This window comes from Rattus norvegicus, chromosome 16 (genome assembly GCF_036323735.1).
Source record: "Rattus norvegicus strain BN/NHsdMcwi chromosome 16, GRCr8, whole genome shotgun sequence".
In the NCBI taxonomy this organism is placed as follows: domain Eukaryota; kingdom Metazoa; phylum Chordata; class Mammalia; order Rodentia; family Muridae; genus Rattus; species Rattus norvegicus.
The window spans coordinates 2,465,373-2,490,328 of record NC_086034.1 but is presented as its reverse complement, the minus strand read 5'-3'; the positions used below and the strand labels follow the sequence as shown (position 1 = coordinate 2,490,328).

The 24,956-nt window shown below is 46.0% G+C and overlaps 2 protein-coding genes across 5 annotated transcripts in view; both read right to left on the bottom strand.

Annotated features, from left to right (window-relative positions):
• The window catches only part of Arhgef3 (Rho guanine nucleotide exchange factor 3), a 280,324-nt gene that overhangs the window by 98,306 nt on the left and 157,062 nt on the right, over positions 1-24,956 (bottom strand). The gene's annotated exons all lie outside the window — the stretch shown is intronic.
• The window catches only part of Il17rd (interleukin 17 receptor D), a 254,656-nt gene continuing 230,201 nt past the window's right edge, over positions 502-24,956 (bottom strand). Inside the window, exon 17 of the mRNA XM_063275628.1 lies at positions 502-24,041. The gene's annotated coding sequence lies outside the window, so the exon portion shown is untranslated. The remainder of the gene's footprint in view (positions 24,042-24,956) is intronic.

Sequence of the window (24,956 nt, the reverse complement as noted above, 5' to 3'; positions counted from 1 at the left end):
TATCTACTCATTAGCTGATGGATGTTAAGTTGCTTCTCTGTGGCTGTTATGGATGGCACTGCCATAAGTGAATAATATTACCTTAGTTGGGAATACGCAGGAAGTGAAATCAGTAGATCTGCTTATTTATGGATACTTATATTTCCTGGCTTTTTATTGGCATTGTTGTTATAAAATGCACAACACACCTTCTGCATGTGCAAGACTGGTTCCCTGAGCTTCAGACTTGTGAGGCCATCTCACGGGGCAGGTGCACTGACAGTCTTGCCAGGTGTTCAGCTTCTCGAGAGTGCTTGGGAACCACATGAAGTTTGCGATAAGTTTTAGGGGAGTCCCCGGTCCCTAGGGTAGATTACACCCACATGTTTCATAGGCTGGATAACTAACTGCTTAAGCTTTCTAATTGTTTTTTTTTTTTCTTTATATCTCCTCTCAGTGTTGGGAACTAAAACCAGGGCCCTGGCATTGCTAGGCTGAACTCTTAGTCTCCTAGGAGGAGCCTTTACTGTTTTTTTTTTTTTTTCCGGAGCTGGGGACCGAACCCAGGGCCTTTCGCTTGCTAGGCAAGCGCTCTACCACTGAGCTAAATCCCCAACCCCGCCTTTACTGTTTTTAAATGCTGCTGCAAGCCTTCTGCTCCCATTAAGAACATTAAGGTTGAGAGCTAGAGTACTAATAAGTAAAGAATGGGCACTGCTCTTGAAGAAGACCCAAATACAGTTCCCAGCATCCACACCTGGCAACTAACTCACAGCTGCCAGTAACTCCTCCTCGAGGAACGTCCAACACCCTCTGTACCCCTGGAACCGCTATACAGACATACACATGATTAAAAGTGAAATAAATCCGTTTTTGAAATGATAATTTAATAATCTTTATACTTTTATAGTTTCCTGCAGCATCTATACAATGCTGATATGATTAAGGATTTTGAAAAGTGTTAAACAAATAGTTTCTGCAAAGACGAACTGGTTGCTCACAGGGCTCTGGGTTCTCTTCCTGTATGTTCATAGCTGATGTTTTTTTTTTCTTGGTGTGAGTCATAACCTTCCTGCCTTAGTCTCCCTAGTGCTGGTATCATAGGGCACACACCAAGCCAGGTTTAAGTTTGTTGTTCTAAGTAGAGCTGCTTAAACTTTCTTCGAGCATGAGCCTTCTCACCTGAGAACTGTGTATGTGCATGTGTGGTATGTATATGCTTCAAGCTGTGTTTTATGAATGGGTGTACCCCTATATTAAAATGAAACAATTTAAACAAACATGAGGGTTCGATCTTACGCAAATGCATTTTGTTTCAAAGTAGGAGTTCATTAATTATTTAATAGCTACTTTTATTTCCAAAGGTCTAGGCCATCTACCAGGACTATGTTGTTCCCTTGAAAGAACTCAAGCCCCGGGGGGCCTTTTCTCCTACTTCACCAGCATAACCCACCATGAGGTACAGTACATGCAAGCTGAGGGCTGAACTGGAACTTGATAAGTGCAGTACCCTGTGGCTGAATCTCCAATGGTTCATCCCAACCTCTGGAAACAAAGGACAGAAAAGTGTTACTACCCAGCTGACATGGGCTTCCTGTTGTGGGGCAGGGGAAAGATTTTCTCATAGATCAAAAAAAGAAGAAAACACTTTAAAATTTTATTTCTTCAGTTTCCCAATAGGTAAGAGAAAAATTGTCTGTGTTTATTTCCTCAATTTTCCGTAAGGGCCGAAAAATATCTTAACTCTACCCCCAATCTATTTCCCCAAAGGGACATTAGTTTTGGTGCAACATTTCTGCTACAGAAATGTCCTCCTTCACACAGCTCCACTGGCAGAGGTACTCCCTCACAGCAGGACACAAGCATTTTCTCCCTGGTTTGTCCTCCTGAGGCTGTGTGACCACGCTAGGAACAGGCTGATTTTAGTCAATAAAGATCAATAAAGACCTGTGGGTGCTTTAAGGATTCCTCCCTACTTTCTTTTCACATTCAGATTCCTTATTCAATTTATTACAATTCTTGAGGAAATGGGAACTAATCAGGAGCCATTTCCAAAGAAAAGTTGCTTCCAAAACGTTACCCATTGAGGCGTGGGATTAGTTAGCAGCCTTGAGTACTATTCATTCCATGGCATACTCATGATTTACTCACTCACCCACAGAGTCCCCACACAGATCAGACACGGTCCTGTGTTTGGGGGTGCCAATGTGGCTTTAGTCCAAGCAGGTTCCAAACAGACTCACAAGATAACCAGACGTTATAAAAAGGACCTCTCGGAAGGGTCCAGGATCACGTGAGAGGACTGATCTGTGACGGACTTCACTCTCTCATCCTCCACACATTTATCTTGAATTTGCTCCTTCAAAACACACAGCATTTGCTTTCTGTGGTAAACACATGGTTTCCCGAGGAAAGCGAAAAGTCAGAATCCAACTCCAGAGCTGACGAGACTGATGATTCCCATATGCCAGAAGAGTTGAAGTAATCAACATTATTTTTTTAGGTGTCTGAAGTTAAACATAAGAGTTCCTAATATGCTAACATGTGCTCTACCACAGAGCAGCGAGCGAGCCCAGTCTCCCAAGTAGACTTTATTTAGAAGGAAAAAGGACCCAGACACTTCCCATCTCTGCTACCCTACACTATACAGAGCATAGCCAACTGAGTTTCTGCCCTGTGCTATAATCCCACCCGCAGCTGGATGCTCAGTGAAATTAGCCTTCTATTTTAATTGACTGGAAAACCTGCCAAGAAGTTTGGTCTGACAGTCCATCAGGCAGAAAACACGATGATAAAAGATGGTCTAGTAATTACCAGTGAGAACCGAGAAAGGTAACTGCTCATGAAATGGGTTATTTTGTGAAGCTTCTTGAAGCTGGAGGGCAAGGAATGTTGAGTCGGGCAGAGCCTGTGGAAGCCTGCCCCCTTGTCAGCCCTTCGCTCCGAGGCCATGGACTTCAGTAGATGAATGAGGTCACGACGAACTGTAACAGGTCCTGACAAATCGTTCCCTGCCAGGAGTCCGTAAGTCACCTGACAAGGCTCAGCTAGCTCCTGTGTCTAAACCCACCCAGCGAGTTTCCATGTGCACAGAACCAGGCTAACAGAGGGACCTCAGCCTCAGGATTGTGCGCAAAGCCTGTGTCTCAAAAATGCTGTTAACTCCTGAGGCAGCCACTAAGCAGCACGCAGTATACAGTGTGGGCTCAGTAATTCCATTCTCTGAAATTTAACTTCGTGGATGTATGCAGAAGTGAATCTATAAAATTGATCAGCCCAAACAAATTCTAGTTTAAAAAATGGAAGTTAGTTAAATATAATTTATGAGCTAAAATTAGCCATAAACTATAATATCGTGTGGCCCTTAAAAGTAACAACGTAAGAAAAAAAATTTACATTTTCTTGATTTTTCTACAGTAAGTCAATATATTTTTAAGGCTGAAAACCCACTGTGAAGTCAAGTGATATTACACAGCTGTGCGGCCAGTAACAATTCACACTGAGAAATATAACACCAGGGTGGACCTCCTCAGTACGCATCTTACAGAAGACAGTCAGTCACTTCCACCTTTCTAGCTAGATTCTTTTATCTGAGTTATCATTGAATTTTTCAGTGTTTTTATTTATTTTAAAAAGCAAAACATAGTCACACATTGGGAAATAAGATATTAAAAGACCTTGGCGGGGTCGGGGGGGGGGGGATGTCATAAACTCAAAGGAGCAAATCCAGAGAACTTATCAAGAGGCAGCTTTCCTCTCAAAGTTCCAAAGAGCTCTGCGACATGGTATAGCATCTGACAGGGCATCAGGGCAGAGTAGAGGGGAAGGGTTCTGCTGTGGGCACAGAAAAACAATAGCTGGCATCAGCCATGAGAGAGAAGCTAAAAGCTACAACGGGCAGCCCAAGAACGTGAATTGCTTAAGTTCAAGTATCAAGTCTAAAACACCAAGAAACCAACACAACACTGTCATTCACAGTGAAGCTTCCCCAAAAGACACTTGACCTCTTGTCTAACCTACTCCAAAGGGCAGACGGATACAGTATCTATCCATATAACTTGGTGTCCACACACTTGGGAAGACAAGGTTTAAAGGCAGGATTTTGTATATGTTTGTATATTAGGGTAGGGGTGTGTGTGTGCGTGTGTATGTGTGTGTGTGCACGCGCGCATGCGCATGTGTATGTGTGTTACAGTTATTTTTAAATTAGTTTGAGACTGGGTTTCACTAAGTAGCCCAGTGGTCTTCAGCTTGTAATGCTCCTCCTGCCTTAGCCTCCCAACTGCTGAGATTCCAGGTGCAGTATCACTATACCTGGATTAAACTTTTAATTTTTTTTTTAAAGTTGAGTTATGAGTTTGAGGCCAGTCTAGGCTACATAGTGAGTCCCTGCCTCAATGAATGAATCAATGGGTCGATGAATGAATCAGTGAATCAAATACAGATGAATGTGTGGTCCAGTCTCAACAGAGTCTATCATGATCGCAGTAGTAAAATACCAGCACCCTCTCTTGACTGTGGTAAGCGTATGGTGTGGGGTGCTAGGCAAAGGTAATCAGGGATTCTCTTTTCTGTATCTACGAATGTCCCAAGATGAGAGTTTATTAAATATATAGAAATAACAAAACAATGGTGGATAAAATCCTGGTTGTCTGATCGTGATATCCTACATCCCCTACCCAAACTCGGACAGCCTGTTAGATGACATGCACTGGCTAAGTTTGCTCACAGATCCTTCCCACTGCATGAATCCCTGGGCACAAGGAGACCTTCGGATTCTAAGCTCACAGCCAAGGATTATGGCTCTACCATTGCTGTATCTCCTTCTCACGGAGCAGAAAGAAAGTGGCCCTGGTTGCTAGGTCTGCAAAATCTACGGACGCAAACAGTGTGGTCCCTTACCCCTCAGGATCTCAGGACTCTCAGGCCCGGAAACTCCTGTTCTCACAGGAAGCCTTTCTGGGATGACGTCACCCACCAGATCCCAGGCATTATCTCATCCTGGTGTGTCATACTCTGCGATTCCCCTCAAGTAGCTAAGAGGAAATGAGAGAAGAGGCACAGCTCCTACAGCACACCTCATTCTGAGGTGGAAATGTCTAGCACGTTAAGACCTTACTTCTTCCTCCCAGACTGTCTTCCCTCTCTCCTCTCTTTCCCTTTCTCTGCTCTCTTTTTCTTCTCTCTACCACTAAATTGGCTTCTCTGCCCTCTTCACCTATCTGCTTCTGTTTCCAGAGTGACACTAGGTAGCAAAGACAGAACCGGAGCTCCTGGGCTCAGCTACTCCTCCAGCTTCAGTCTCTAGAGGAGCTGGGGTCACAGGTAAACTCTCTCTCTCTCTCTCTCTCTCTCTCTCTCTCTCTCTCTCTCTCACACACACACACACACACACACACACACACACACACACACACCAAAGAGCATACATTTTAAGACCACTGGAAACTTGTGCTGTTATACTCCGAGGAAAAACAGACAGCAGAAACCCACCCATGCAATGCCTTGGGAAGCCATCTCTAACACAGGGTGGGGCACACTTCAGGAGGCTGCAAATATTTACTCTCTGTCCCTTGGTGTATTTATCTTTCAATGCTGGAGCAAAACAAATATTTGTTCCCACAGGCTCTCCAAGTGGCAGAGCCAGTAAGGAGGAGAAATGCCATCTACAGCTGTTCCCACACCATACAGATAAGAAGGTCGAGGCTCCAAACGTGCTTGCACTGAACATCTGCATTTAAAAATACCTTGATTACAACACACGTTCCTGAGCAGAGTGTACTGTTTATCCATCGTGCCCCTCACACAAGGTGAGTGATGTGTGTTTGACCAGGGACCCAGCACAGCATGGTGGGGGAACATTGTAAGCTCTTGGTAAAAGTCCAGTTGAGATACCTGGATGGAAGCTCGGCAGTGACTCGTGTTTCCAGGGAGTGTTACCTCATTTTAGAGTCGGGAAGGCTAACACCAACTCTGGAGGACTGAAAGAGCATCCAGGGGTGGATCTGGAAATTCACCTAAAGGCATTAAAAAAATAATACTATTGATTTGCTGTTGGGCTTGGAAGCACACACCTGTCATCCCAGCTACTCAGGAGGCTGAGGTGGAGAATTACAGCTTTGGGCTTTGTCACAGATATGGAACAAGTTAAAGGTCAGCCTGGGCAACTTAGCAAAACCCTGTCTGAAATATTTAAGAGGAAAAAAAATGGGTGGAGCTATACCTCAGTGGTAGTGTGCTTGCTTTACCTATGAGAGAGACCCTGGGTCCAACACAGTGCTACCATTATAATTATAATATTTATATAAAATTAAAAAAATCATTGTTCCTGTTTCAAGAAAGACTAGAAAGCTTTCTCTTCTAAGGTAAAAAATTCCAAGATTCTGCTTTACTGAATTGGGAAGATTTGTTGAGACAGAAAAGCGTTTTCCCCCTTACATATAAGATTAAAATAAGTTAGTTCCTATTGTATACAATGCAAGGCCAAAGAGAGCCTACAGCCTCAAAATATATCCACCTCACTTCAGGGTACTTCAGACAGCACTCTAGGGAATAACATAAGATGGTGAAAACCCCCCCTCTCTGCTCACATACACAAGTACTACCAGCCTCTCATCTGTTCAAATCCAGAGAAAAACAGAACAGCTAACAACCATGATCTCTTGGCATGCCCACTGTCTGTTTTCTCAGTGAGAGGATGAGAGGGAGAAGCCACCATGGCTGGACTCTTGCCCTAAAGCAGCCACAGAGGGGAAAAAGGACCAGTTGTCCAGGGAGACATTTTAAAGAAGTGGCAAACCCCTGCTGGCTCCCTCTGCGTCCACAGCGTGCTGCAAGAGCTTGCACGCACTCTCAATAGACGGCCATCAGCTGTCCGTGGCTCCTGCTCCCACTCTCCCATGGAGGTGCTCGCTCACGGGTAAGTGGCTGAACGAATCCCACTTCCTGGGCACTGTTAGCACACAGGCACCACGAGTACTGCACGGCGCGTATCTCATACACAACTTTCACCATTTCATCTAGAGTCTGATGAGATGTTCCTAAGGCTTTAGTGACGTGGCTTCATACTCAGAGACCTCACCCCTGCAAAGACCACTTAATTATAGAAATTCTCGGGTGTGATTCTGTACGTTTTACAGTAGCTACGTCATCACTCTGACACCACGCTTTTTATTGTTTCGACTATTGGATTGATCTGTATGGGTAACTCCACAAATTACAGCCAAATGTTCATTTAAAAATGGACCAAGCAAAACAAACATATATATGTGTGTGTATGTATATATATATATATATGCATATATATAGTGTGTGTGTGTATACACACACACACACACACACACACACACATAAGCACAAAAGATTAATAACACACACCCTCACATACTCACACATACACGTCCTGCACGTCCTGGAAGATTATCTAACATGAGGTGAAATGGGACAGCTGACCGTCTGGACACATGATAGGTCTGCACACTCATCTTCATCCCCCATGGGTCATTAGGGAAATTCTCTCTAGGGTGACCACAGTGCAACCCTGGCAAATGCCCTGTTTACACAGTAGCCAGACATCAAAGTCCTGCTGATTTAGAAGTCTCTGGAGGAAAAGTCCTATTGTTGACGTGGTATTTTTAGCGTATCCTTTTTCCTTATTGTCAAGTTGACTTATAAATAACTACAACTTTTGGCTGTAGCTGAGCACAAGGTAGCCCAGGTAGATGGTCCTTAAAAACAGCAGCAGCAGCAGCAGCAGCAGCAAGTTTCTAATGGCTCAGGTAATGAATGCAGAAATATTTCCTCCTTGTAAAAACTTCAAACTTGAAAAAGGACACCCTTCCCAGGCCACCACTGTACCAGCGCCCTGACCTGAGGGGAATTATTATAGAACTAGGCTGTTGATCTCAGATAACTATGTGTTTACGTGTCCCTGAAAATAGAGATGGATATGGTCTTCTTAGCTGGTCGTGGTCTTCCAACGACATCATACTCAAAAATCTGTAACTTTCTAGGCTTCTTCCATAGATCTCAGCAATCATTTTTCTCCAGGCTGGTGCATGCCTTATTGTGTGGTTTTGGTTTTACTCACTACATAGACAAGCGGGCCTTTTACTCTCTATCCTCTTACCTCAGCCTCTTGAATGTTGGGATTATAGGCATGTACCATGGTGTCTAGTTCACTCACTTTCAGTAATAGATCTGCCTCCCTCTCCCTTCTCCTTTCTCCCTCTCCAACAGAGTGTGTGTGTGTGTGTGTGTGTGTGTGTGTGTGTGTGTGTGTGTGTGTACATGTCTAGCTCCCAGTGTGGATATACATTCCCTGTTTCCTAGTGCGGATAGATACTTTGTATCCAATACTGAGGCCATGTATCTCTCCGAGTCACAGTGTTGCTACTTTGTATTTCACAAGGCGACATTCCAGGCGCTCAGGCTTTACCTTTTCTACTCCTTCCCTGGAAAGCAAAGACACAGAAGACTAAGCTCTTCTCTAAGCCCTGCCCTTTTGAGTTTCTAGCAAACAGTCACTGGTTTCAGCAACGCATTATGGCAACTGGAAAAAGGGCTTTGCTTGGTTTCATGACATCTGGTACAAGATCAAGTTAACAGGACAGAGTCCAGAGTCCCATCTCAGCTTTGTGGCCTTTGTTCTTGTTAACATCCCTGAATCCCAGCCACATGCTGACAAACTGAATAGTCAGATCTACCTTTCCAGGGCCCTGGGAGATTCTGTTAGCAAAGGAAGCCCTGACCTAATCAAATGCATCCTGCCTTACACAAGCCACAGTGTGCCCAGGAACATGGTGGCATTTAGTACCTGTCAATGACTCCCTGGCTGAGGATGGCTCATTATCAGAATGCAAACCATTGTGTGCTTTGTAAAACTCCAGATGGTGGTCTGAAGTGATCCGTTCTCTTCAGAATCTCTGGTCTGCACTGACTTGGCACTCCGGAGTGAAAGGCGGGGCCCAGGCTCAGAGCTGTTCCACACCTCACAGGGTTAGCTTTTCTAAGCACTGTTAAGCTCCTTCTCAAATGGCTAATCATTAAATTCACCAACAGCATGCTTGACACTGGGGCTGGACTCCACTAGTGGGATCTTGTCTGTCTCTTAATTTTCCACAAATGACTATTTAAGAATAAATAAAAGGGACAAAGAAGGAATGGGCACGTGAAGGCAACAGAGCTGCTGGCACCACTGGGACCCAGCCAATGTTTAGAATGCAAAGGGCTTTGTTTGCCTTGACGTTAGAGAAGGCCTAGAAACAACGGGCCTATAGATTGGTGTCTGCATGAATTTTTCAGGATCGCATGCTGTAAGACGAAAATAGAGGGTAGGGGTTGTGGCAAGAGCAAGTTTTGGGGTCCTACAGGCCATGCTCCCTTTGCCTTTCTACTTATTCCACCTTCTCCAGCACACCACTCACGTCCCATGTGGCAGTAGCAGCCAACCTCTGCAAGTGTCCCTGTCCTTGACCGAGCCCATCTTTGAATATAGGCTCTAAGTGTTTTGCTTCTAGCCATGTAGACTATAGATGGGTGAGAGGATGTGTAAGGCAGGATGCATTTGCTTAGGTCAGGTTAGATGGGTGATATATACACTGAGATAACTTTCTCCTTCATTGGCATTAAAAAATGCAAGAGGTTGGGGCTGGAGAGATGGCTCGGTGGTTAAGGGCACTGACTTCAATTCTCAGCAACTACATGGTGGCTCACAACCATCTGTAATGTGATCCGATGCCCTCTTCTGGTGTGTCTGAAGACAGCCACAGTGTACTTGTATAAATAAATCTTTCCAAAAACAAAAACAAACAAACAAACAAAGATACAAGTGGTCTTGTGGAGAAATCCACAAGCCAAGGACCTGAAGGTGGTCTCTAGCTGACAGCCAAGAAGAAGCTAACACCACCTTACAGTCATAAGGAACTGTTTGGAAACAGCCTTTATCTTGTCAAACCTTGGATGAGATCACAATCCTACCCAGTAACTTCAGTTCCACCTTGTGAGACCCCGCCATGAAGGACCCAGTCAAGCCACGTCAGGCCCTCATCCATCAGAGCTGCACCATGACACAAGTGTGCTATGTTGAAACTAAGTTTGTAGTTACACTGTCATAGAAAACAAATGGGTCACATTGGCCTCTGCTTCTTCAGCTGGATCAGGAGAGAACTGCACAGGTTTGGAATCCCAGCAACGAAAAACAGAACTCCCACTACACCAGAGCGGGGCCAGCGGGTCTCATGATGCCTGACATGAGCCCCTATGACAAACATCACCACAGAAAAACAGAGCTGTAGTTCGTTGTTTTTCTGTTTTGTTCTCCACCTCACCCCCACCCCCATCCCCACCCCCGCTTTCTGTTGTTGTTCACCATGAGAAAGAACATGCATTTTAATATAAAATGTTACTTCATTATTGGATGAACTTCCTGGGAGCTCTTCCTGACTTCCTAATTCATTTACCAGCCGTCAGGGCTAAGTTTTTCCTTCAGCCATTAGTCTTCTTGAACAGCCACCAGAGATCATATATAACCCGTCCTGGCCTAGACAATCAAAGGGCAGTTCCTTACAAGAGTCCCAGCAGGTTTGTTGATTGACGTGTTGGCATCAGTGAAGATATCAAGAGGAATCACACGGTAATGAAGTTAACTCATGATAGACCATGTCTCGGGCCTGATCATCTGCTCTCCCGTGCTTGGCGAGGTGCTTTCCATGTGGTGCTGCCCCAGACCTCCACTGTGGTGCTGAATAAAAACACCAGGGTTCTGAGGATCTGTTACCCTAGGCCTCACGTCTGAGAGATACACTACCGAAGAGAACCCAGCCGTCCCAGGAACCATAGTCCATCCATTACATAATAATAATTAACGGCTCACAACACAATGTCTCTAGGCAACAGTCCTGAGATTCTCCATTTGGGTCGTTAACAATTTCTTTTTGGTTTCAAGCCTAGGAGTTTGATTTATATTTCTCACTTAATTTTTTTTAAACTCCACCCCATACTTCAAAGGAACAGCACAATGTAGACACAATTGGAAGGAAATTAATAAAGCAGGGTAAAGGAGTTGGGGATCGCATTAAAACTCCAGATTCGGTCTGTGTAGATACTGGAAGTGGGGCTGAGAGGGTTAAATCGTTCAAGCGGATGAAAATGATGGGAGAAGCTGTGTTTTTTATTCAGGGTGCTGCCCTGGACGTGGGTGGCAGTGCACTCAGAGCACAGGTGCCAGTGTACACGCTGCTGCTGCTTTTGAACTGGCTCCTACACGACAGGTAATTACCTGCTGGAGGCTTGCACTAAGGCTTGCTCCTCTGCTGGAGGCTTGCACAAGGCTTGCTCCTGCAGAACTTCTCAGTCTCATCCCCCATGCAATCCCTACCTCAGACCCAGCCTCAGGTCGAATTGTCTTTAGTGCTCCAGGACCTTGTGCCCTGTCCCTTCTCTTCCCTGTCAAAGCCCTAAAAGCCAAGAATCACTCACAGTGGCAGGTAGCTCCTTAAGGCCCCTCCTTCCAGAGTCTTCATTTTAACAAAGAGAACACCAGACAAGTATCACAAAATTGATTTATGCATTACTTATATGGACGCCACCTCACTAATACCTAATACCCGGTAGGTAATAAGCACTCAGAATTTACTGAATGGACAGGTAAAGAAACTGTGACTCAGACCACTGAATGTCATACAGCAAACCGGAAATGGAGCAACAGGTGGGGAACAGGCTAGAACCTGGGTTTTCCCGTTGTACACCCAAGTCCCCTATATACTCACAAAGTCTCCTTTCCCTGATGCTGAGGACCAGACTTCGGGCCTTGTGTCTGTCTGGTATGCATGCTACCATAGAGCTAACTATCCCCCAAAGTTCAAAACCACAGACAGAAAAGTCACCTTGTAGATGGGTGACATGTTCTCTTCCCTACTGAAGCTCCCCACTGGCCTGTTATCAGGAGAATCTTAATGTGGGGGAGAGTAATTTCCCAGCTCCCAGAATTTACTCCATGAAGACAGTTTCTTTTACCTCGGATGCAACCAGATCCTACCAGAACTGAGGCCTGATTCTATGCAAACTACTACCTGAGTCCAGCCTCGTTTTATATCTTCAACACATTTCCCCAGCACAAAGTGACCTCCTGTGCTCTGCAGGAAAAAGACAACATCCTGAGTCTGGGAAGGTCTTCTCTGACCTGTTCCCCTAGAGAGGTATTTGCCTTTGGTGTAGTCCTTGAAAGCAACAAAGTTTCAATATTTAAGAAGCTGTGAAATCCCTGGGATACATGATGTATAAACACAAGGTTGCACACTGTGGGTGAGAGATGGCACAGTGCCTGCCTTGGAGGACCTTGAGAGGCATCAGAGTCCCACACAGTGACATACACTACCACAGGTCCCGCAGGCATGGGCAAAGTGCACCCCAGGGCAAACGGACTAGTGGGAGGACCCCTGTGGTAAAAACCTGCAAGTGATAACCTCCTTCGGAAGAAGCTTCCAAGCAAAAGGCTTGTATCACATTTAAGTATCTGTGGGTTTATTTGTGGAATGAATGATAGGGCATCCAGGGCTTCCTTTAAGACAATGAAAACAATCACGTGTGTGGCTTTGGAACTGAGTGGAGACAAATGGGGCAGGCGGCCAACATGTGCGACTCCATTACACGCTCCCGTAAATGCTGTGTAGGCCTAACAATTTCTATAATAATAAACAAAGGGAAAACGTTTGGAGGATCGATTTAAGTTGTGCTACACATGGGCTCTTGTCTTGGGCAGTTCATTTAATTCCTTGGGTCCTCGGTTTCCCCAGATGTAGAGTGACTCTCATGCCTTCTGGAGATAGCTTTTGAAAGACTAAAAGGTAAGATAAAACATATACAAAGGGCCCGGAACCACGAGGACGGTAATAACATCTCACTCTGACACAAAAATGTGGCAGACCTTGACAATAGGCAGCTTATAATTTTTCCTATAAAGCATATTTTTCAGGGCAGCTCTGCAACAGGAGCTCCTGGGAGTGCAGAACTGAGCAATTACCATCCAGCCCTCACAGCACCCTTGAGGTAGCTATGGCTTTTCTGAAAGCTGAACTCAATACTAATTATTATCAGCAGGCCCCCAGTTCTTTCTTTAGTAAAACCACTCGGAGAGTTTTATTTTTATCTTAATTACACTGAGTCAAGCGTCCTTCACCTCCTGCTGATAGGAAAATCCAACCTTTTATGAAGCAACTTCATTCTTTCTGCATGTTCCTGGGGATGATAAAAATAACACCTCAGTGCCCTGTACCTACAGAATCAGGATTTCTTTGGGGGAGAGGGAAGAAGGCAGGAACTTACATAATTCTTCATTAGCCTATATGAGCTGCTCACAATATTAGCACATTTAAAAGTTAAAATAACACAAGACCTGAAGTTTTCTGCAGCAAATTTGTACATAATCTGACTCAGTGATCATCTTTGGATTGTAGATTCAACACTTTGATCAAGTATCCGCACTTCTGATGGCCTTGTTCTTTTCATCTGTAAAATGGGGACAAGTGAGTGCTTCTACACAGTAAAAAGCTCAGTGCTATGGCAGTGGGCACCTGTGGTTTAGAGTAGGAGCAGAGACAAGAGGGTCCCTGGAGCTTGGTGGCCAGACAGTCCATACAACTGGTGACCTCCAGGCTTAATGAGAGAACCTGTCTCAGACAATTAGACAAAGGGGCGTAACTGAGGCTAACATTCAACATTCACCTCGGCCTGGGTGTGTGGGTACACACGTACAAACTGAGCACATACTACATATAGTACACACACTTACACTCACACTCACACACACATGCACACACACACTCACACTCACACACACAAACATACATACATACACTCACAAACACAAACATACACACACACACACACACACACACACACACACACACACACACACACGGGAGCTCAATAGCACTAGTTCACTTACTATTTTTATACCTTAGTCTCAACTCTTAGTCTAGAATCACACATGCCTCCCACAAGGCCCTTGCTTGGCTGCTTTAGAGATGATGCCGTGTCAACTCTAGTAGCCCAAAATAGACGGTCCTCTTTACCTCTGGGTGAAACCGCAAGAAATTTAATTATCAGACAAAGAAAACACACTTTCTATTTTTAGAAAGAAACCCTACAGCAACACAAAGCTGGAAGAATGTCTCTGAAAACATTTTTTTTTTAAATCCAGGTTAACTGTTTCTAGAATTAGGGAAACAATGTATTCTAGAAACGCTACCTCTGCATTCATCTTCCCTGACAACCCCTGGAAAGGGGCCTTTCGTCCAGGCAGAGGTGGATGTTGAGTGCACGTGTGTATCCACACACCCAGGTGGAAAGTGGTCAGGCAGGGATCTTTGGGAAAGCCTGTCTTACAAGCGGTATTCTCTGAGTATATCTCTGAACCTTAGATATTCTGGTTCAATATCCAAAGTGAAGATGCTTTCTACATTTCCGGGGTTTGAATCCATCCTCCCTCCCCATCCCTAAGGCACTGTCACACAATCAGAAGTGCCTTTAACCCTTCTCTGGTTTTGTCTTGTTTTCTGGACACAGGATCTCACTATGTAGCCCAGTCTGCCCTCAAATGTCCAGTTCTCCTGCCTTAACCTCTCGAGTGTTAGATTACAGGAATATGCCGCCATGCTCAGTTCTTATTTTGTAATTGATGCTTTCCCAAGCCATCAACCATCATATACAGATAAAAGGAACTGTGACTCCTGAAATTTGAATAATATTGGTAATCCCTACTTAGTGAAACGGTTGCTCACCGATTAAAAAAATAAAGTTTTTTTATTTGGAATTTAAGCCAAGTTTCTCTTCCTTCCTTCCTTCCTTCCTCTTACCCTCCTTCCCTCCCTCTCCCAAGACATAGCCATTTGAGGTCTACTTAGTCAACAGCTATAAGCATAGACCTATGATATTCTGAGAAGCACTTGGGGAGAGAATAATTAAACACGGTCCAGGTCCTTCAGGTCTCAAATCCTAGATTTTAGTTATTCATTGATTAGCATATACCACACGTCCTGCACAGAGATACCATGGTAGGCACTTCACACACACCAGCTCATTCAGTCCCCTTCATACTACAACCACATGAGGCAGCATACGAAAAGGGAAACTGAGGCACCAAGAGGCCAAGAAACTTGTTTAAGATGCTGCTTTTGAGGACTTGAGTGGAATGAGACTCATTTTGCATCATCTCTTCTCTACACCTTCCGGTGGGGACGTTCCCTCAGATCCCACCTAAGGACTAAGTGCCAGCCGTGGGGGTCTGGGGGTGGCTGTGTGTCCTCCAGGTCCTTGCTTCTTCTAGGTTGCGGTGCTCCATCTCCTCCCTACTCCTCTCAGCTCTGATTAGTCCTTTCTCACCACAGTCCTGCCCTGGGTACCTCAGACTCTGCCTGGACAGTCACTCCACTCTCTTTCAGTCCTCTCTACAACAGTCTCTGGCCCCTCCTGCTAGAGTTCCCTTATGTCAGTTAGCTTTATGTCAGTTAGCCCAGTGGTTTTCAACCTGTGGGTCAAATATAAGATATCCTCTATATCAGATATGTGTATGTCAATTCATAATGGTAGTAAAATTATAGTAGGAACAAAATAACTTCATAGTTGGGGGTCACCAAAGCATGAGGAACGGTATTAAAGGGTCACGGAGAGGCAAGTAGAGGACTACTAAAGTTTAGTCTCTCTTCCCTTTCCTTTTCCCCTGAGACAGGGTTTCTCTGTGTAGCCCTGGCTGTCCTAGAACTCACTCTGTAGACCAGGCTGGCCTCGAACTCAGGGAGCCACCTGCCTCTGCCTCTGCTTTGCCTTCTAAGTGCTGGGATTAGAGGCATGTGACACTACCACCTGGTTCTTCACGTTTTGTTTTGTCTTTTATAAAAAACAAATTTTATACATATTACATGATATTGGCAGAAAAATCAGGAGTTACAGAGAAGCAAAAGGAAGAAAACTAAATTAGCCAAAGCCTATCCCAAGAGATGTGAAGATTTTCCCTTTTACGCACTAACGCCGAGGTGTCCACTATTTATCTATGAAGCTGTTTCATGTTTAAGAATTATGTTTTACTTTATGTGTATGAGTGTTTTTTCCTGTATGTATACATGTGTACCGTGCACATGCCCAGTGCCTAAAAGAAAATGTGTCAGATCCCCTGGAGTTACAGATGATTGTGAGCTGTCAGTGGGTGCTGGGAACTGAACCTAATTCCTCTGAAGAGTGGCCAGTGCTCTTAGCTGTTAAGCCACCTCTTCAACCCCTGAGGTTTTTAATCTTGTTTTTCTGGGCTAATGTGAGGCAAATAAGGTCACATTCCTCCTGGTCAAACACAAACCTTCAGTATGGACAGCAGTAAGCAGCCTTGTGGATTTGGTACCTGGGCTCTGTGACCTTGCCTCTCCCTGAGGAATAGTCACAGCAGAAGACCCAAATCTCCCCTAGCGACTCAGTCAGGTTTCACCCCAACACACCCAGCCCCAGCCTCCAGCAGGGAAGTCCCATGCCTGGGAGCAGAGATTGGGGGCACGGGTTTCTTTTGTAGAAACAAGGAGTATCCTCTGTGCTGAGGGTCTCCAAGGTCCCTGGACTACCTCAGTGCCTTTCCACTTTGCTCTCTTGGCTGACTTAGCTCAAGGCAGGGCAGAATAACTCCCCAGATTCTTCCTCAGGCAGCTTCTTGGGTCCATATAAAAAAGAACCTGCAAACTCACTACCCTGGGACTTAACCCGTCACTGTACCAGTTCCCAGGGTGCACAGGTGGCAAGTGTCTAGCCCCAGGCTTCTCAGACACATCACCAGACATCTCCATAACAGGCTTCTTCTTTCTCTTCTGTGAATCAACACCACGGGTCCTCGGCTTTCCCTCCATTCGATAACGGTAATAAACCTGAACGGAATTGTCACACGTTGCTCCATGAGCTTTAAAATCCATTAGTATATTATATCCTCCTTTTAAAAAAGTACTTATTTATTTTATTTTATATGGGTATTTTACCTGAACGCATATGTGTACCACACGCATGCCTGGTGGAATGGATCCCCTGGATCTGCAGCTACAGACAGTTGTAAGCTGCCATGTAGGTACTGGGAATCGAACCCAGGTCCTCCAAAAAGAACAGCCGCTCTTAACCACTGAGCCATTTGTCCAGCTCCTAGTACATCATTCTTACTGCTCATCTTGGAGAAGAAATGTGAAGCATGCAGCTGATAATCTCCCCAGCTCTGGGCTTAGCTGCCTGCTGCATTAAACCCTGCTCTGATACATGCACTTTATGGCCCAGCCTTTCCCTGACTTGGTTGAATTACTGCTTCCTAAAGAGGAATCCTGTAGCTCCAGGGGTGCATAAATCAGGAATCACACTCAGACAAGAGCAACAGCCAGCACTAAGAAGAGCCTGAGTGCCCGAGTCTGGAATTTGACTTGAAGTTCAGGAGATGGGGGAAGGTTGTATTTAGAAAAATGAGACCTCCCAGGACGGCAGGTTATCGAGTACAGAATTTTATCCAAAGACTGACACGTGTGTGCAGAATGAGATGGAGGACTTCCATTCTGCATTGTCCGTCAGCATCTGGCCAGGGATACCAGTGTTGAAGCAACATGACATTGTCAAAAGAAAATCTGGTGCAAGTAGCATGTCAAAAGGCCACGGGGAAATAAACTGGGTGACCGTGCAGGAGAGATGTATACAAGCAATACAGACAGGTGCGGCTGTCTGGAGGAAGCAGCCTCCGGGAACACCAAGTTCCTCAGGCCAGAGCCAGGCAGGCGACCCTGGGAAATAAGACCAGAGGATGGGACAAGATCTGGGGCAAGAAGGCAGAGAAGAATGGCCCTGGTTGGTGGCACAGGAAGTGAAGGTGACAAGGCAGGGAGGGTGTAGACGTATAGGAACCCAGCCATGGTCAGCTCCAGAAGCCCAAGAAAACCTGAGGGCAGCCCACTAAGGCCCATGGTATCTGTTAGGAGACGCTTATAAATGCCCCCAAACAGTAGCAGCTGAGTGGGGAACCCCACCCTTGTGACCACAGCAGTGGGGTGGCAAAGGCAGGAGAACCCCACAAATGTGAGGCCAGCCAAGTCTACAGAATGAATTTCAGGTCAGCCAGGTCCTATACTAGGATCTTGTCTCAAAACAACAACAAAAAGGTAGGGTGGTGAAAGAGGCTGGATTGTGGGCCAGATCTACCACAGTAGCGAAGAATAAATACTCTCTCACAGATCCGCAGCACCAGCCTTGAGGAGTATGAGAAGGAAAACAGGCGTTTCATGGACTCCATTGTTTTCTAGTTCTATAACCCATCCATTGTCTTCTCGAAGGAACCCAGGGGTGGCCGCTCTCATCCCCCTCCCACCCCGCCTCACGCACTGCTCTATAGGAAAACCTATTATTTTGAAAGATACTTATCAGCATATTAAAAAACTAATTTACCACATGGGTTTCTCTGAACAGATGTGGCGGCGGGTCTAATCACAACTGTCGTTTTGAATAATTGCCAGCGAGCGAGGTACTTTGAGACACAGGCAATCAGCGTGACACGGAGGAGCATTCTTCTGTAACTGAGTCACAGGTAACTGCCATGCTGCCATGACTTGTTCTTGATTACGGAATGGAAATGCGAATTTCAGCTGGGGTTTGTAAAAATAAAGACATGATTCTTCTGGCCAGTTTAAGTTCATGGATCTCATTGTGTGTGTGTGTGTGTGTGTGTGTGTGTGTGTGTGTGTGTGTGTGTGTGTGTGTGTAAGACAGGGCTAAAAGTGGTTACATGGGCAGTGTGAGAAATGAACAGAAGAAACATTTCAGGGTCATTTCCAGGGCGGAAGCTGGTGAAGGGAAGGAGCCATCACACTCTCACATTGCAACTGGACGGAGCAGAGGTGGATGCTACAGGAGAACGGCTTGGGCTCTTCAAATATTCAAAATCTAAAACCGAGTCTGCCTAGGTGAGAGTGTGCTTTGTAGCAGGGCAGCTCAGTCAGACGTGTTTTTTAAGGGGGGGAGGATTTATTTGGACAGTCCCAGTGTATAGTCCTTTGTGGTGGCAAAGTCCTGTAGGCAAGAGGTGGGGGCTGATGGTCTCACTGAATCCAGTTAACCCAATCTGGTCAGCGCCTCAAAGCCACGCCCAGAGGATGGTCTCCTGGGTGATCCCAGGGAAACTTGAGTCAGAAGTGAGTGTTGGTAATGGCTGGCAGGAGCCTTGGACAGATCCCAATCCAGACACCCACTTTTAAAAGGGAGCCTGAGTCCTCAATGGTCCAGGGCCTGTGGGCTAACGAGGAAAGCCTGTTCCCGCCTGGACCTCAGGAGGAAACCAGAACCCTGTAGCCTGCAGCAGTTCAGAAAAGCTCTGTTACCAACCCCATGCCCAGGAGCTCCCCCACCCCCAGCCCCCACCCCCACCCCCATGGAGAAGGTGCCGCATTTTTCTAAAGGTTACTGGAAACTTATAACTGTCTTGGTGGCTGATTTGTTTTTGAGACAGACTTTTACTAGGTAGCCTAGATGGGCTTCAGAGCTTGCCATCCACCTGTCCTTTGCCCTTGTCTCCAGAGTGCTGGAGAGATGTACTGGCATGACTAGCTTTAAGAGAAGTAAATTTAAAAGCAAATTTTGTTTTTAAGCCTATGAGCTAGGGAGATAATTCAGTTAGTAAAGAGTTTGCCTTGCAAGTCTGAGAGCCCAAATTCATACTCCAAAATCCACTGTGTAAGGAAGAAGTCGGGCAGTGTGTGTGTGTGTGTGTGTGTGTGTGTGTGTGTGTGTGTGTGTGTGTGTGGTGTGTGTTATCCAAGGAGTAGGGAGGTGGACACCAGGGAGTCCCCAGGGTTCACTGGCCACCCAGACTAGCCTAGTTGGTAAGTGCCAAGACAGTGACAGAGTCTGTCTCAAAAAACAAGGTAAATGTTCCCTGATGAACACACAGCAACCTGTATATACATGAACACGCATATGGACACGAACACTCTTATTAATGACTTATAATAATTACCAACTGGACAAGACCCATACCCAGGAGCAAAATTAAAACTGGGGATCCCTCTAGGCGACAGAAAGCATAGTCTGACCCACGGGTTCTCATCTACACCTTGAAATGAAGCAAAAGAGCGAGCAGGCCTCAGACCTCCTCCCCCTCCTGCCTGTCATGTGGGAATTTAAAAGGAAGCGTAGAGGACATGGGGGAGGAGAGGCAGGGCAGGCTGTCCCATGAGTGACAGATGCAAACCAAAAACGCTCCCAAGAGACTTTCCTTTCCACCTCTCCAGCCCTCTTTGTGCCTGGTTTTCAAGACGAGCTCTTCCTGAGATGCCCAAGCCCTTTAGAAGGATAGGAAGGCATTTTCTTCACCCCACACTCCTGGTCAGAGTAAACTAAAGAGTCCCTTCCACTTGATTTTGCTGGTGGCACTGTGCAGAGTCAGCAGCACCTCTGCCTACAGGACATGGGGGCAACCCTGTCCTCCTGCCTACTATTTCCCCCAGGTCACGGCTGACCCGGGCCACGGGACCTTGTGGCTTAAGAAGAGCTGACCAAGGCTCCTTGCCCTTCATTTGGCCCCGATATTGGATGTTCTTTTAGGGGCAATGGAACAGAGATTAATACTCCCCCATTGGAAAATGTTTATGGTCACAGCCGAGTGTACCTGGGACAACCGCTGACAGAGGGCTCCCACATCAGAGAGTCAAGCGAAACCTCAGAGTCAAACCTCCGCTAGCTTCCCCCACTGCTTCTAGGCCGGCCTATTTCACTCCTACTTATCTGTAGGGTTTGGTTTGGTTTTTCTCATGAATCACGTTGGGTGTGCTTTGAAGGGCGTCCTAATTAAAATGAGGTCTTGTGTTTGCCATACAAACGGTAAAGTACACAGCTGAGCCTTCTAACAATGTCTATCTTCCACCTTCCCAGGAGGGATATAATGACTTGGAACAAGGCCCCACTCAGCAGCCAGAAGAACCCTCCCAAACACAGACCATGTTCTTGCTTAGTACAGACTTCCCACAGCCGAAGTCTTAGACATGACCTTGGAGGCTGCAGAGTTACCTTCCAGCTGCCTCCTTGTTAGAGCAGCATGGTCCACCCTACCGCAAAGGCTTTGCACTTGGGTTCCCTGGCCATACTTCCTTTCTACTCCCCAAAGGCCTGGTTATTTCTTTTTCTTCTTTCAGCTTCCATTTCGCCAAGGGAGACTTCCGTGGCCTCTCGGGACTGGGTTAGGGTCCTGAGTTAAAAAGCCTCTGGACAGCATGCTCACATCTGAGCAATGAACAACTTCCACTGTTATAGTCCTGCAGCTCTGACCTTTAAAACATTGTCCACAGCTGGACTGCTGTGGTTTGAATATAAAATGTCCCCTGAAGACCATGTGCTAAAAACATGGCTGCCTGCTGAAGGGCCTTAGGGAAGGGGTCGGGCTAGGAGCCCTCAGACCTCATTTGTAGAGTAACACAATGATTGATCTGATAAGCTTTGAGGTGGTGAGGGAAACGCAGGAGGTGGAGCCTAGGTGAAGGAAGCATATTCATCTGTCCCTGTCTCCCACTTCCTGATGACCGTAAAGTGGACACAGGCTCCACACCGCAGTGCTCTGCTCGCCTCAGGCTCAGCAGAGTGGGACCTATCAACCTTGACTAAAGCCTCGGACGAAAACAGACAAGCCATCCTTTAAGTTGATTTTCTTGGGTACTTTGTCTACAATAGAGAGCTAACCCAAAACCTTGACTGGCTTGCTCACCATGAGTGCAGGGAGGGCACAGGATATGTCCAATCAGTAAGGATATGAATGAACAAGAAACAGAGCCAAAAAACGCTGACGTGCTCTTCACGGACTTCATATATGAGAAATGTATTCCAAGCCGCAGAAAGACATTCCTAAGGAAAAGGCTTGCAGTAGCCTCTTCCCACAGAAGAACTAAAGTATGACCAGAAACCTTTCTTCCCACAGAAGCACTCGAGCCTCTTTAAGAGCACATTGCATAGACAGCATCTACTCAGTTAAGTGCCACTCTTCTTTCAAATACAAAACAAACAAATGCCCCAGGCCCCTGAGGCAATGTTGTTCCTGACTCTGGTTTCCCAGGAGTCCTTGCATCATGTGTATCACACAGCGACACCTTCCACAAACCATCCCATGTTCAGATTTCCTTACTAGGCCTCCAGAAGAAGCCCATTTTTAATTTCAGGAGCTCTGTTTCCACATGAGGATGACCAGCACAAGGCAGTGTCATTTCTGTACTCTGGTAATCATTTGAAGTTCAGCCATCTTGACTTCTGGTGCTGTGTTGGAGGGAGATCGTGGCCGAGAAACACAGCAACCGGTAAAATTGCAGGTGGCATAAAACAAGGTATCGTGGAGCACAATTGCTAGAAAGCGATTCCGTCTGCTACACCACACTGTGTGAAACCCAGCTGTGGACTACAGCAGAGAATGCAGTCAGAGACAGGTATACCATGGCCTCCACCAGCCCACTTTCTTCTAAGAGCCCCATCCCCAGAGTTTCCAGTATCTTTCAAAGTACACATCAGCTGGAGAATAACTGTTCAAAACGTAAGTGTATATTGAAGTTTCAGCTTCAAACTCTTAACAGACACTCAGGAATGAATGTTTGTGTGCCTCAAAATACATGAATTGAATGAAATTCAACCTGAAAGTGAGGGTATTGGGCAAGATCTCTGGGAGTTAATTAGGTCTTAGGGGTGGGGTCCTCAAAGAGATCCCTTTGAACCCTTACCCTTTGTCTTCTACATAAAGAGACCAAGACACCTACAGCCGGCAACCCTGACAGAGGCCCTTGCCAGAACTGGGCTGTCCTTCTATCCTGTTCCCAGATCAGTCCTTGATAAGGCAGTCAGTCTCTGATAATTTTTTATAGCAGTCCTCAAGCAAATCTCATTTAAAGTGCACTATCTTCGTTAGCTATATGCACAAGTCATGTTTCTTATAGGTTACCTGCTGATTTAACAGAAGAGAAACACAGGTACGTAGGAGGCAGGCAGGCAGGCAGGCAGACAGACAGACAGACAGACAGACGGACGATATATCTTTCTCTTAAGTTTGGTATGGTGAAGCTGACTAGATCCTCAGGTCCTTTTTGAGGCCCGCTCAGAACTTAAGAGTTTTCTGTATCTTTGAGGCTTACAGTTAGTAATGACATCTAGAGTTTACACTGTTTCAAGTAAACTATTGCCACAAGGCAGGTAGGGGTTGGCCTGTCAGGGTCATTACTTTCCTAGGGGAGATTCCCTCAGGAGCCCCAGAAGGAGACTGGGAAGGGATTCTTCATCTAGCTGGGAGACACACCTTTAGCTGCTGAAATGCTGTGATGTCTCCGCGGGAGGTCCTACTGTTCTTGTGTGGGTAATGTTCAAGACACAGGGTCCTGTCTCATTTGAATGGGTAAGAACAAACCCTGCACTGGCATTCCACCACTGGCTTAGAACCCAGAATCTGCCCTCTCCTCGACTGTGGGTAAACAAGCCCTGAGCTGAGTGGCGGTTCATTGCTACTCTCCCACCTGGTAGCCACGTAACGGACACCGTGAGTGGCAGTCATGTCATTAAATGGAAAGGAAAGGAAACCCAGGGATGGTTGTTTATAGTAACAGAAATTTTCCAGGCCTACCATTATCCCGAGAGACACCTGTGAGGGAGGCTGAGGGAGCAGTGGACGCCATCAGCCCTCTATGCGATGGTGAGGAGGCCTGCATGTCAAATGCATGGTTTAACAGCCTCCGCCTTTAGGCCGATCACTAGCCCAGTGAAGTCCTGCATTGTGCTCAAAAATCTGGCCTTGTCTGTCACACAGTCTTCTCAGGTAGGTTTTAGTTTTCCTCTTGCTTTGTTGGTTTTTATTAAAAAAAAAAAAAAAACCAAAGGAAGGAATGTAAGTATGTGTGTAGAGAAAGAAAGACATTCTTCAAATGCTGCCAAGATAAATCGAGTTCTTGTTTTTCGAAACTTTCAAAGACAACACGAGGCAGTGATGCAGCCATTGGTATGTAACCGGTGTTCATCAGACATAGTCTGTGCCGGCTCCTGCTCCAGATGTTCTGAATGTGGAAAAATAAAATAAGGCATAAGCCAGCATAGAGAGACACGTAATAAAAATGCATATGACATCGCAGGTGAGGGTAAGATCACGAGGGAAAAACCAGAGCCAGGTAAGAGAAGAAGGGGATATTAATGTGAAGGGGGGGATGATTTCCTCTTTTCCATGAAAGGGCAAAAATTGCCTTTTCCTGGGCATCTGAGGGGAACGGAAGTCACATGAGTACTTAGCTGGTTTTCTATGTAGAGAGAGTGCAGAGACCCTGAGGTGCAAGGTTCAAGCATGGGTAGAGGTCAGGATAATCAGAACATAGGGAAGAGGGGTCAGTGTGTTGACAGGCTAGAAAAGCAGCAGCATGCTGGGCCTCGAACCAAAGCCACTGAAGAACACAGAGGCATGGGGGACACAGTGTGGGACCTAGGCTTCAGAAGAGCCTTTCGGTGGTCAGCTGTGATGAAAGTTGGTGTCAGGGAGGCAAGGGCAGAAGAAGCAGGGAAGCTAGGTAGGAGGGCACAGGCTTGACCATCAACTATGGAGATGACAGTACCTCACAGTTGGCCAGCTGGAGCAGGTGATTACAGTGTAAGGCTGGCTCTGTCTAAAGGTGCACTCCCAGAGAGTTCTTAGCTCTCACCCACTGACAGTGGAGGTGTGGATTTGAGAGAGGTGTTACAGAGTGGAACCAACAGCAAAGAGCCCTGCTGACTACTATTTAGAGAAGTCACTTATTTAAAACAATCGCTTTTGCTGGTTCGATTATTAATACTGATCGTCAACTTGGCAGAATATTGACAGAGAACGTGACGAGTCTCTGGGCACGTGTGTGGGGGATCTAGATTGGGCTGTCGGAGGCAGCAACATGGGCTGGAGTCACAGACGATATGAAAAGGAAAAGGCTAGCTGAGAATCAGTGTTC